This window comes from Bombus flavifrons, chromosome 17, assembly GCF_040668555.2.
Source record: "Bombus flavifrons isolate JBK064 chromosome 17, iyBomFlav1_principal, whole genome shotgun sequence".
NCBI lineage: Eukaryota > Metazoa > Arthropoda > Insecta > Hymenoptera > Apidae > Bombus > Bombus flavifrons.
In genome coordinates, this window is record NC_138458.1 from 5,972,375 (window position 1) to 5,987,540 (window position 15,166).

Sequence of the window (15,166 nt, forward strand, 5' to 3'; positions counted from 1 at the left end):
AACAATTCTGGTACTATAACGTGAATAATAGTAAATAATTATTATGTATGATTGATTCCAGCTGAATCTAATGTAATCTAGTGTTTGGATTAGATTCGTTGGGAAAACGCGAGTTTGTTCACGACAATGTTTTTGTTTTTATTATTTGGCATACTATTTACAATCAATTCTCATTGAGAATTATAAGTAAACAATTCTGGTACTATAACGTGAATAATAGTAAATAATTATTATGTATGATTGATTCCAGCTGAATCTAATGTAATCTAGTGTTTGGATTAGATTCGTTGGGAAAACGCGAGCTTGTTCACGACAATGTTTCTGTTTTTATTATTTGGCAGACTATTTACAATCAATTCTCATTGAGAATTATACGTAAACAATTCTGGTACTATAACGTGAATAATAATAAATAATTATTATGTATGATTGATTCCAGCTGAATCTAATGTAATCTAGTGTTTGGATTAGATTCGTTGGGAAAACGCGAGTTTGTTCACGACAATGTTTTTGTTTTTATTATTTGACAGACTATTTACAATCAATTCTCATTGAGAATTATAAGTAAACAATTCTGGTACTATAACGTGAATAATAGTAAATAATTATTATGTATGATTGATTCCAGCTGAATCTAATGTAATCTAGTGTTTGGATTAGATTCGTTGGGAAAACGCGTGTTTGTTCACGACAATGTTTTTGTTTTTATTATTTGGCAGACTATTTACAATCAATTCTCATTGAGAATTATACGTAAACAATTCTGGTACTATAACGTGAATAATAGTAAATAATTATTATGTATGATTGATTCCAGCTGAATCTAATGTAATCTAGTGTTTGGATTAGATTCGTTGGGAAAACGCGAGTTTGTTCACGACAATGTTTTTGTTTTTATTATTTGGTGGACTATTTACAATCAATTCTCATTGAGAATTATAAGTAAACAATTCTGGTACTATAACGTGAATAATAATAAATAATTATCATATGTTTGATTCTAAGTGAATCGAATGTCACGACAATGTAGAGCAAAAAACAGAATATTTAGAGTAAGTAGTAGTTTTTCTGTGTTTCTTATATTCGAGAATCGATTGTAAGATTCTTGCAAATAAATAAATAAAATGTTTCTTATATGCATAAGAGAAACTTGAACGATGCTCTATGCGTCGTTGCCCCTCGTAGTAAGCCTACTCGAGTGGCGGTCATAAATTTTCTGTCTAAGAACACGCTGACAACTTCCCTTAGCCCGGATTATTGTAATTTCTCGGCTCGCAGTTACAACGTTGTCCATATTTTTAAGGCAGTTAGCCTGACGCTGTTCTGCTTTTCGGAGGATTTATGGCAGGTACTTAGGTTAGACTGTGTGTGGCTGGGATGAGATTGCGCAGATGTTAAAGCTGAACGATGACTCAAAATCAGCTACTTAGCCATCGAACGTCGAAAATCGTAGCACATTTTAGAAACGATAAACACCAGGTTTTCGTGAACAATAGGAACCTTGTTTTTAAGAGAATCGGATTCTGTGTTCTCAACTAGTCCGCAAACTTGCAACTTACCCCGCTGGGGGCAACCACCCACATGCTATATTATTACAACACCAAGATATAACATTTTACCAAACGTCCTACTGGACAAATTGTAAAATTTAAATAAATGAATAGAAGAAAAAAATCTTGCAACTAATTTATCGTTCTGGAAAATCTAATGTATCGTTAACATAGCGCCGAGTTAAACCTTCCTCGGCAAATTTGAGAATGCAAATTAAATCTCGCGCCTGACAAAACCTTCCACTTTTCATTTCTATAGAAAACTGTCCAGGGACGTTTGTGCGACGATCTAACGATCTTAACAAGAATCCTCGAATTTTCTCAGACTTCAAGTTCATTTGAGCCAAGAAAAAAATGTCCAAAGTACGAAAAATAAGTCAGTTGAAAAAATATTCGTTCAAGCAAAGGAACTCGACGTGTATATAATTTACAAACTATCAGGCGATAGAATTTGTCCAAAAAAGGTACATAATTCTACCCAATGTCCAAATCGGACAAATTGTGAATGTAAACAACTAAATAAAAAAAAAGAAAAGTACAGAAACAAGAGCCCAAGACGTTCAGTGTAAACTAAGCAGCGCGAATTGAAAGAAACGTTTAGACGTCAACAGCCAGCTTATTCGGTAAGAGGCTGGAAGGTTAGGAGCAGCGAACCTTGACAATGAACAGCGCTACAACAATTTCCAGAACACGTAGCAACTGGCACACAGACGAACTTGAATATCAGTTCGATATCAATCGCGGGCTTGCGGACGTCGTTTATATACACGGCCTTACACACCTTCCTCCCTCTTTCTCCTCCGCTCTCAACCCCTTCCTCTCCCTTTCTGTCGTGCAACAAGTGTGACGGCTCGTAGCGTTGGGTAGGTAGGGAATGAACCAACGAAAAAAAAGAAAAAAAAAGATAAAAGAGGGAGAAGAGAGAACGATTTAGAGGGTGAGTGGGAGAACAAGAGGGGCATAGAAGGAGAGACAGAGACAGAGAGAGCGAGTGAGAGAGGATGCATCAGCCGTAAAGAGGAGGACGGAGGGCTGGAAGGGAGAAAGGATGGAAAATGGGTCGACTTTTGTGTACCGACGAGCTTTGCGAGTACGTCAACGCCAGAACACACCTGCAGTTCAACGGTTCACCTCGTTTCCTAGTAAATGTCCTGCTTCTCCCCCCCCTCTCTCTCTCTCTCTCTCTTTCTCCTTTTCTTTCGCTCGCACCCTGTCTGCACCCCTGCACTTGCTGCCTCGCGTCCTTGAGAACTGCACTCGTGTGCGGATAGTACGCATACGCGCGCATTCCCATTGATCTGTGCTACCTGTCTTCGTGGAATATTCGATGGAATTACACGGCGAGTTCCAGCCTTCTTCATCTTCCGTCACACGTAATCGACGATAATTACGAGAATTCCCATGGAAAAATCTGTCGCGTTTGCTTCGAGAGACCTACGTCGCGTTCAGTCGCTGGCGACGACTCGTTCGACGATTAGCCAGGAGAAAAGACGTCGACTTGATCGCTGGTTTCTTCGCGATTTCTTCGCGTAAGATGCTGCAACGACTCGATTTCCACGTTAACGTTGATGTCGAGATAAATGCGCCAAAGCTCGTGGGCGGTGACCGACTGAGAAATAGCGGAATTCTTGCGCCGGTTCAAAGTGAACAGTCGCGGTTTTACGGTTGTAAATGAAAAAGCCGGTGACGCCTGGCGCACGCCGGCAACTTAATTACACCGCCTGCCACAGGTGCTGAACGTCGAACGTAATAAATATTTCATGAGCAAAACAGTCATTACATTGTTTGATTATATTTACATACATTTGATTGCCGGGCCGCGTGATTAATAACCGTCCCGTCGTTGGCTTGCCTTCCTCCGCCCCTTCCCGCCTCCCGTTTATGCCCGTGCTCGTTATTATTCCTCGGTTCTTTCGCGATCGCACGAAAACACGTGGCCCGATCGCGTAACGAATCAACATAAATATTTGACGAAGCGCCAGTGCTATTGACTCGTCCTGATGAATCACCGCCGCTTCTGTAACGCGCTGATTTTCCAGCAAATGTTTATAACGAGTCATTGAGTTTTGACTGTCGGACATTTGTCGAAGCACCGCGTATGCATCGCTGTGTCTCACTGCGAATTTCCCACATTCCACGATCGTCCTCGTGCTCGAACGCGTCTCAGCGCAGGGGTCTGTCTTTGTCTCGTCATTTTCGTCGCTTCCGCGATGCTGGGAATTTTCCAGTAAATGTTTTTAACGAGTGACCAAGTTTTCAGCTGTGTATCGAAGGATCGCGTTTGTATAGTTTATTTGTATGTTTTGCGGCGAAGTCGAGGCTTTGCAAGGTCGCCTCGTGGTAAATAAATCTCAGCATAGTCCGTCTCTACCGACGCCTCGTAATTTTCGTCTCGAACCTTCTGCATATTTTTGAAGATACTTTTCTTTTTTCTTCGTTTGTTTATTAAAATTTACAATCAATTCTCGCATTGAGTAATTTTATTCTTTTTTTAATTACATTTGAGTAATTTTGCTGCGTCGGCCAGTGTGAAGATACTTTGTGCTTCACACGACTCAATTAAATGCTTCATCTTGTTTCATCGACCTATTTAACTGCACGTTAATCTTATCTTTGTTTTTAATAATTATTGCACAACCAAATACAAAATCTTGCCTTTGTTCTTCCTATTTTCACTACCTTTTTCCCCCTTCTTTCTCTCTCTTAACCGTTGACGTTTACTGGGATGGTAATCCCATTCAGATTTATCAAAAGATTTTTTATTATATTTTATTTATCGAAAGGAATTTTGAGCACTTTGAGCCAGTCTCTGTGTAATTGCTAAATATTAAATTCTTTCGTTCAGCGTGCAGTTGTTCCCCTCTATGTATCGGTAATACACATGTCGCGAATGTCGAAAAATATCGATTCGAAAAGTTGAAGAATTTCGAAGATTTCACACGCACACCTTGAACGCGGACTTTGAAAGGAAATATTTGCACAGTTCGTTCGAAGCGAATAAAGAAGCATATAGAAAAAGTACATATGTAGAAAATGCGTGAGCAGAGTAATGGTTGTGTGCCACTGAAAGTAAAAGTTTCGCGTGACGCAGTCGTTTTATATCGATGAAGTTTCCCTGTATTGTTTTATGCCGTTCAGTTGTATCGAGTTCTCCGCACTTCGTTCCAGCGAGTTTCATCTGTTTAGCGAAATATTTTCAAACCTATTTATAACTTTGTCACATTTTTCCTATTTTCATATTTTCCTCTGCTATAAGCCATTTGTTAAAATACATATATCGGTACATTCCCACTGAACTAAATTTCAATACGTTGTCGCTAATTTATTCCGCGTTTGAAAAACTATTAAAACTACGATAAAATACCACGTCAAGTTTCGCTAAATATAAAACTCCATACGTGGCGCGTGGAGGATTTAAAAATTGTCTCTGTTTTTATTCCGAAATAAAAGTCTCCTACAACCAGGTCTACAACAACATTGAAAAACCAAAAAACACGAAACTATCGAAAATTCTCATATTAATCAGATTTCTCGCTATTTATTCTTATAATTATTTATATTTTCGATAAAAATCAAAGAAATAAAAGGAATAAAAATTTCTCCATATGCCAATGGCGTGTCCGAAAAATTCTTTTCTTATTTCCCACTCGACAATTTCTTTCTTTTTCCACTCCTCTTGCGACACCAGTGCCGGTAATAGCTAGTTAATTAAACGGAGATTCATTGATGGTTCGCACGAACTTCTAGTGGAATGTTTGGCGCGAGCTTCTGGCCGGAAGCGGGGAATCGAGGGAGGAAAGACTCGATTACGGATCGATTCGATTAGCTGACAAGATTAAACATCGACAGCGGGTAATGACATAATTGTGCCCGCGTGCTACGTGAATTGATACTATGTTTAACCAGACTCCGACGCGTTTGGTCGAGTACTATGACGGCGAGCAATTATTTGAGCTATCGGTGTTGCAACTTCCGTCAGCCGCGCGTTTCTGCTTCTATTTCTGCTGCCTCTTCCCCTCTTTCTTAATTAACCTCTTCTTATTCATTTTTCTTAATTCTTGTCTGTTAAACACCGCAGATATTTGAATGTTTTTTTCTCACTTGGAATGTTGTATTTCAAGGGACATGAAATGGCCTAAACCATGGTGTACCGTAACTGCTATGGCGTCTTAAGGTTAATTCGTACAAAAAGAGGCACGTCTTTGTGAATTTTTTGTGACGACAAAGTTAAAATCTGTTTATTAAAAGCAATAGTGCGTTAAAGTATGACATTCGAAGAATATTGTATAAAATTTTCACGGAGAAATATTGAAAAATACGGCAATGGCAGCAATTATTCGGACGTGTCTCGGAAAAAAGTAGAATCGCGGTGCCCCTGATAACTTGGTGCTGGATCATCTGAAATCAAAAAATCAAAGTTCATTCGTTAGGTAACAGTTTTGCCCAGGTAACGCTGGGAGGGTTTTTCGAAATTTCAATTTTTCACTTTTTTGGAACACTTTGAAGGGAAAAAACGCGATTTTTCGCGAAAAGAATCGGCTAATTTGTTATTGTAAAATAAAAATAATTAACAAATTTGAAAAAAACTCTCCAGCGTTACCTCGTAAATTATGTACAGAAATAGCGTTCAAAATTTCAAAAAAAGCGTCTACGTCTAAACTAACGTAGAACACCTTTTCTTTTCTCCTGCTGCAAATCTCGCAATTAGCCTCTGACTGCCTCTTCCTCCTTCCTCCTCCAGATATTCCGCTTTATCCACTGTTCTTTTGTATTCCTACCTGCTGCTATATTTGGCATTCTCTGTTTTATTGCACTTGATCTTGCGGCCCTTTGTCCCTTTCGGGACTCGGCGCTTTAATTATATGAGCTTCCTGCCGAGTTAGACTTTACACACCTGGCTGGTTGAATATCTTTAATAAAATATATTCTTCTTACACCTCGAAAAGAAGATTAAAGAGAAGAGAGGAGCGGAAGAATAATTCGCGATTAATTTCAACGGAACAGGTGCAAGGGACCTGTTTGTTTTATTGCAAGCGGATTTAATCCGACAAGCTTTGTTTTAATCAAAGTTGTCGTTCAAATTTGTTTGTGTTTATTAATTAATAAAAAAAAAAAAATTAGAAACTAGCAAACGATAATTTTTGCCAGCCGATAAATGGTTCAAACTGACCGTGAAATTGGCTTCTAAGGATGATACTCGCGAGAAAGAATTATCCTTTCTCGTCAATTTGAAGTCACATTGGCTTGCGAATAGAAAAGGAAACACCCAGCAGACCTCACAAAGGACACAACCTAACAAACACGAGGATGGTATCCCACTGGGGGTAGCCACCCACATGATAATCTAACAGCTAAAAAATTCTACCAAATGTCCAAACTGGACAAATTGTGGATGTAAACAATTAAATAAAAAAAAAAAGAAAATCATTGGCTTGAAACGCGAAACGAATTAATACAAATCGCGTAATGTAAACGTGTCGTTAAGAATTCACCTTCCATCTGCACTTTTATTTAAATTAAACTAGAAGAATTTACCAAGTGTCCAGCTGGACGAATTGCAAAGTACAAATTAAATAATAAAAAAAAACTTTCAAACCTGCTCCTTAGCCCGCAATTTTCAATTTCCAAAGGTTACATTAACGAACACTTTTTAACGCTAAAAATCGAGGATTTCATTAATCGGAAAACACACGAATTTACATAAAGTTAGGCGAACGACAGAGATACGAAATACGATGTTCAATTAAATTTCGTAACCAGCGTTTAATCGTGTGCCAACGGAGTAAAAGTCTGCGCGGCATCGTCCCTCTAAGTTTGAAAAATCGAGCGAACCGTTCCGCGCGACCGGTAGCGTGTCCAGCGAGGAAAAACGTTGACAGCGGCGGGAAAAATGCTGGCGCGTGGAACGTTTAACACAGTCGGCGAGACAGTGGAGCCACGGCCAGCCAGCGAAAAGTGCGCAGGAGCGAAAAAGAGGCGCAAGAACCTGTTAACATCTCATGAATAAAATCGGTGATTTGGTCCGCGTGCCGCAAGAAAAATGAGCTACGACCGTGTAAAACGAACGTGTAATGACTTAATTATGTTCTGGCTGGGATCGCGAGGTGTTAAGCGTGTCGGGACGACAAGGGGGCGGTGTCGGACCCTGCAGCCGGGGGTGGCCGCACGAGAGGTGGCAAGAAGGGAGGAAGGTCAGCCACGCGGAGCCCGCTCTCAATGGTTTTAATGGGATTTATGAATGGATAACGAAGCTTGGCCGGCTTTTTCGCCGTGTGTACGTGTAAACGGGACTGGTCGATGCTACCTACGTTCCTCGTGCACCACGTACCGTGTTCGAGAACGTCTGTCCGCACGGACAACGTTCATAGTTGTCATCTTTTTCATTTTCTATTATATGTATGTTCTTTTCTTTCCTTTCGAGTCTCTAAATATCCGAGTACCTTCGCTTAGAATGCAAGTTATTTCAATGGTTGGAGAATTTAACGTTACGTAGAAACTGTGCTGTTTTTCACGAATATACTCGTCACGAAGAAATGGCGATATTTTGCGTTGGTAAGGTTGCCTTGCGCTATAGTAACAAGTCGCATCGTGACAAGAGAAAACAGAGGAATACGCGTGTAGGGCAAGAACAGGCCAAGCGTTATTACAGTCGAGTGAATTATAGCTGGTTCGCTCAGCGTTTCAATTTCAAGCGTGTGCCCGTGGGTCCTGTTGCTGCCCGCGGCATCAATTAAAAGAGGAACAAGCACGCACCATGCTCGTGGCATAGTACGTCAACCAACAACTTTCCCCATTCTCCACTCTCTTTCGTTCCTTTTCCCTTTCCTCGATACCAGTTTCCACGGTTCGCCCTTAACGCGCGGCGATTTCACGCGATCTACCGTCTGTTTACATAAGCGGCCGTAATTACGCGCAATTTATCAGGAATACGCGCTGTATCAGTTTCACGTTACGCCCATATATCGTCCGACGTGCACGTTGTTTGCTAGGGGTGCGTACTCGCATAATTACCCTCGCCTGCCCTGCCATTCCCCTGGCGCTCTTCTTCCATCACCGATTGCGAAGGTGTTTGCGTATTTGTTAGCAGCGATATTGCTGGCATGTGGGTCACGTTCGACTGGGCAATTCGTGCAGTTTTGTCGGCCAGTCACTCGATACGCTCGAGGATTCGTGCAATTTATTGCGAAATGACTGCAACTAAGTTGGCTGTTGCTATTTGTCTGAAAAGCGTGGCAAAATGTTAGCGATGACGAGTATACTCGTCAAACACTGAGCACGTGTTTTATATATTCCTTTTATTGCGAAACGACTGCAGCCAAGTTAGCTGTTGCTATTTGTCTGAAAAGCGCGGCGAAAAGTTAGCGATGACGAGTATACTCGTCAAACACTGAGCACGTGTTTTGTGTTTTACATATTTTTCTTATTGCGAAACGACTGCAGCTAAGTTAGCTGTTGCGACTTGTCAGAAAAGCGCGGCGAAAATTTAGCGATGACGAGTATACTCGTCAAACACGGAGCCCGTGTTTTATGTTTTATATATTTCTTTTATTGCGAAACGACTGCGGATAAGTTAGCTGTTGCCACTTGTTAAAAAGCGTGGCAAAATGTTAACGATGACGAGTATACTCGTCAAACACTGAGCACGTGTTTTATATATTTCTTTTATTGCGAAACGACTGCAGCTAAGTTAGCTGTTGCGACTTGTCAGAAAAGCGCGGCGAAAATTTAGCGATGACGAGTATACTCGTCAAACACTGAGCACGTGTTTTGTGTTTTATATTCTTTTTTTATTACTTAATTTGTACTCTACAATTTATCCAGACATTCGGTAAATTTTCCTAGCTTAATCGTGTTTTATATGACCATTTTATCGGATCCATGAGAATTCACACTGCAAATATTCCATGCGAAATGAACACACCGAGAAACGAATATTTCTTAATCGTCTGATGCTTGCGACAAGCCGACGATGAACGAAAAACTGACATCGATGTATTCACAGCTGTAAGACAGGTTACAAAAGCGGAGTAAAAAGGAGACGACGATATAAGAAGCGTCTGTTCCTCGTGCATCCTGCTCTATCAAACTCTCAACCAGTTAGCTCGCGTCGCGAGCATTCCTAGAGGTTTCAACGTCGAGTTCTATGATCGAGCTCGGTGGAACGTCTTCATCTCGGGTGGAAAGAACGAGCCGTTTAATCCGACGCCTTGCAACACGGCCAGCTTGTCTAAGCCGCCGGCAAGAAGCGTGTTCACGTGCCAACAAGCCGAGCAAATCGTCGCAAAAAGGGCGTAACCTTATAGAATCCGCGTACAGTCCAGTTCGGGAATGCGAGGTGCACGAGCTAAACCGCGCCGTTTATAGACAGTAACACATTTTCGCTTGCGAATGGAATTGTCTGGACGCGCAAAGAAAGCGCAACACACTCGCACGGACGAGGACGTTTGTTTTTGTGTAAAAAGAAGCCAGCAGAACGCGCATCTTCGAACGAAATCGCTAATTACTGTTACGTGTGAAAATCCGCGCGGAAATGATCGAAAGGATCTGGCGATGGTAAAAAAACGTTGGTTCCGTTTGAAAAAGCAGAAATTGATAATTCTGAAGCATCAGAGGCTGACACGAGTGGAGATCTACGTTACGTTTCTTGCGAAACTCGCGAGGGTAAAGTAAAGAATGTGAGAACAGAACGCATCAGAAAATTCACGCCACTTTTCATGGAAAAAAGTTACTAGGCGCTTTAGTTAAATTTTAGAATAAATTTTCAAAAAATATCGATCATTTCTGACTCGCCAAGATTATCACGGATTAAAATTCGTACCATTTTCCAATGAAAAAAAAAGAAAATTTAATAAGGTGTTCACGAAGGTGAAGACCTTTGTCATTCCATGTAATGAAATAGAACAAGAACAAAGTAAATTTTTCAAAGAAATCAATAATTTCTAATCATATTTTTCGTTAATTATATATTTCGCTCTTCGATTAAAGAATTCGCAGATCTAAACGCAGATGGAATTAAATAAATATTTTATTATTATTTAGTACCAGATGAAGGGTAGGAAGATTATTATTTGCAGTGGTTACGTGTAATAGTATTGCGATGGCGCTATTATCGTCCTTATGCTAATAACACTATTAACATTATAATTGAAGTAATCAGTATAGTAAATTTTGTCTGCGGAACAGTTTCGTCATGGAATCTTTAAATCTTAGCTATACAAGTCCGAACGTGGAATTGTTTTAGCGGTGAAGTGCGAAGGATAAAGATTCGTATTTGCTGGCTAATTAACGCGAGTGAAACACGAGTTCGGTACATCGCTGGAAAATTCTTTGCGCCTCTCAAAATAATTATCTTCTTGTTGGTCTGTACGCCGTGCAAGGAAATCCGAAAACCGATGAAATTTTTCGAAAAGGATATCGTACAATATCATCATCTTGCGATGAACGTACTAATTCAACTATAAAGATCGCGATATATTTTCAAAATCCAAGCGAGGAGGAACTATAAACTGTGAAACTATAAATCACGATGCTGGCTGTGAGAAATAAAATGCTGCCAAGCATTCGGATTTTATCCATACGCGTAACTTCGATAGTGAAATAAAGCTTCGTGTTTCTCAAATTTCCAGAGCAAAGAATTTCCCTTCGTATTCGATTAAAAAATATTTCGAAACGCGATCGAAACAAAAAGGAAAAACTATTAAACGACCGAACGTCGGTCTAACTTCAACGGCAAAATAAAACTCGCTGTTTCTAGTATGGAAACGCATCTGGAAATAGCAGATATGGGATATTGCAGGCATAAACCAGCGTGTGGCGATTCAGTCAACGCGTCAGACACGACATGCTGGGCAAAGATAAAAAAGCGCGGCAAACATCGCGACCTGCAGCTCCAATTGAGTCATTTGCCATATTTAACCTGGCACGTGCGCCTCTTGTCGACTACCTCGATCCGGATCGATCGATCGATCGATCGTAAACCGGATTAATAGCCTACGTATCCACTGTATACGGAGAAACAATCGTGCAAGCTTGACCTTCGCTCAACAGCATTCTTAAGGAGCGATTCTCGTGTAGCAGCGATAAAAGCAAGTGATTGCTATGAATTTATTTTAGAACAACCACTGGTCACGTGCAACTAGAGCTTCTCGCGGTATAAGTAGATGATTTACAAGTACGAGTGTAATTTTTCTCATTTCCATTCTTCTAATCGTTTATTGTCATTATACGTGTCCTGTGATCGTCTTTCGCAATGTCACTTCACGGTATTTTCATGAATTTCATTTAGGCTAACTAGAGGTTTTTAGTTTCAGAATATTTTGCAAAATATTGAGAAATAAAAATCAAGAAATTATGACACCCATGTAGCGTTCGTCTAAGTTGGCGAAGGTGAAGACCTTTGCCATTCCATGTGGAGAACTAGGACAAGATCAGAGTGGATTTCGTTAAAGAAATCGATAATTTCTAATCATTGAAGGCTACCGTGGATGACAAATCATATTTTGCTTTTTGATCAAAGAATTCGTAGATCTAAACGTCGTTCTAAGGCTCTGGTAGGTTTCTCCAGAGGCTTACTGACTGCTAAGACAGCAGAAGGTTAACGACAAGTCGCGATGATTTCACCTATTCGAATAGTTGGACATATTTATCGTGCCACGTGCGGCTACCTCTTCACCTTATCGATCGATCGAATCGGATTAATGACGCGTTTGCCAACGGAATACCCGACGACAGCCGAGTCTTATAGAATGACAGATAGCAGTCATTACGTCTATCGCGCTAAGAAATCTGGTGCTCGTAGAATCGTAATGATGGAAATATTTTTTATGGATATCTGTTGGTTCACATGCCTGGCACGTTTGTCTCCTTAAATAGGATCATCACAACCAGTCGATTGCTCATTACGCGTCTATAATTACGTTTCCACGTTTTAACGTAATAATTACGTTACGTACTCGCATAGTATACTCGTTTCTCGCCGGTAAACAGAAGCCTGACAAACCGCGTCGTCGTTGCATAATACTCGCACAATATGCAAATAGCTTGTTTATAACGCCACGCCTCGCCACTCGTTTCTCGTTTAAACGATCTTTCGCATCGGCAATAGTTTTTATTGCCGAATTGAGAATCGCCATTTGCCATGTAGCACACTTGCTGGTAAACGTTTGCTCGAGTTTGGAACTTCAACCTGCTTAATATGGAAATATTTTTCATGTGGAGTAACAGGTACGAGCAGGCGCCAGGTGATTTCTCATGAGAAGTAACGACAAAATGTGCAATAAGATTCGTCGTTCAAGGCTGAGTTTACGAGAACATGGAGCTTGAAAATTGATCGAGTATACTTGCACAATAACACGATCTACGTTATTATTCATTAGCCATGTTCAAGTATACTTGATAAATTTCCAACTCGATTTTCTCGAAAACTAAGCCTTCAATGAACAACTTTTGTTCCATCTTCTGTTGTTATTTTATACAGGGTGGTTGGTAACTGGTGGTACAAGCGGAAAGGGGGTGATTCTACGCGAAAAAAGAAGTGGAAAATATAAAATAAAAATTTTTCGTTCAAGGCTTTGTTTTCGAGAAAATCGACTTTGAATTTTGGTTGGGTACGCGTGCACTTTATCACGTCTCGTTATAACGGATCTCACTGTAGATCGTTGTCTCGATTGACGTTATTTTCTTAATTTTTGTTTTTTTTAATTTTTCCATCGGGACAACGATCTACAGTGAGATCCGTTATAACGAGACGTAATTAAATGCACGCGTACCCAGCGAAAATTCAAAGTGGATTTTCTCGAAAACAAAGCCTTAAACGAAAAATTTTTATTCCATATTTTCCACTTCTTTTTTCGCGTAGAATCACCCCCTTTCCGCTTGTACCACCAGTTACCAACCACCCTGTATATACACACATACTATTACCATTACTTTGCTTTGGTTTCACTATTTACAAAATCCTACGTGTTAGTCTTTCTCTCAAATTGAAAGACTCTTGTTCTATGCATATTAAACTCTCATATGGTAGATCGATTCACATAACACGCGTATGACGATGCCCACAAGTAAAAAGTAAGTAAAAAGCTCTCTCATTTTTCCAAAATTATTCTTATTGGTATTCCTGGAAGATTACGATCGTCGAGTTACCAGCGTACCAGCGGAAAGCGAATCAATTAAACGCGAAATTAACAGGCGAGTCAGCGAGTTTATTACGAGGCGTTAAATTTCATTGCTTTAAGAAACTTTTATCACTACGATCATCGTTCGACGAGCAATCGACCAACTGATTTACGAATCGAACTTGCACAGTTGCACGTCGTTAAACTATGAATCGAGGCCGGCGACGACAAACGCAAGACGAAAAGGCGATCCCCGCTCCTATCTGGTTTATATCGATTTCAGTATCCATCCATTGGCCTCGATAAAATGGTAATCGATTGTCGTAATAATTGTTACGTAATCCGCGGCAGAAGTAATAGCCGGCAACAGGTGAAATTCCGTAATCACGCGGAAGGACGTTGGCGCTTCCACCGGCTAAAAGGAATAACGACTGAATAGCTGCGCCAACGCCGACCTACTAACCACGTTTTTACGTGTTTTTCCACCCTTTTTTTCCCGCTCTTTCGATTACCAGAGAACCTGTAATATCAGTTTCGCACTTTGCGTTAACGAACATCCGCTACCTACAGCGTTTCCGTTTGGATATTTATTTACAGGCGATAGTTTGTTCAATTTCATCTTTGTTCGTTCGTTTTTCCTTCTTCTCTTTTTCCTTTTTTTTTTTTAATTGTTCAGCTTCGATATTCGTTCAGCAACGGAGAGTACCGCGGATGGGATTTCGCCCGGAAGTCAGTGAAATTTGCAAGAATTTGGAGAATTGTCCGTGAGATTCTGTCGCGCGTTAACGCCGATCCTTGCTGCTCGTTTCATCGCTCTTGTCCCTGTTATATTTACGAAAAATGGCGCGGTTTGAAGCGACGATTAAAGTCCAATTTCCACACCAGATCCTCCCGTCTTTCCAGTAATCCGCATCGCCATGACTCCACTATGCGACAAGATGCTGAACGTCTATCAGATCGCAGCATCTGCAGGCCAAAATCAACGATCATCTACTTGCTAATTTACCGAATGTCCAGCTGGACAAATTGTAAAGTACAAATTGAATAATAATAAGAAAACCTACTTGCTGATTAACATTGAGCTGACAATCGAGTGATTGCTGATTTTGTCATTAACTGGTATCGACAAACTCCGCGATCATTTAGTTCATCGACTCGCTATTCGATCATCAAACATTCACACGCACGTACAGGTATCGAGTACCTGGAGTTTTTAACGGCGATACTCCGTTACGCCACAGAAACGTCGATAAAAGTAGGCAAAAGGGACTCGGTCAATCACGTTTCTTTGGAGCGCGCGTGACCGAGTCGATTCGACCGATTGACGAACGGGACACGGTGATAGATCGATGATCGGCGCTTGACGAACGTGCGTTGCAAGAAGCGAGTCGCGTGACGCGCGGAATATCCGCCATCAGGTCGGGGAATGCGCTTTGCGGCGTCGCTGCACGTGTAAAACGAAAGGGCAGGGGGAAGGGGGGAAAAAGAGAAGGAAACTGG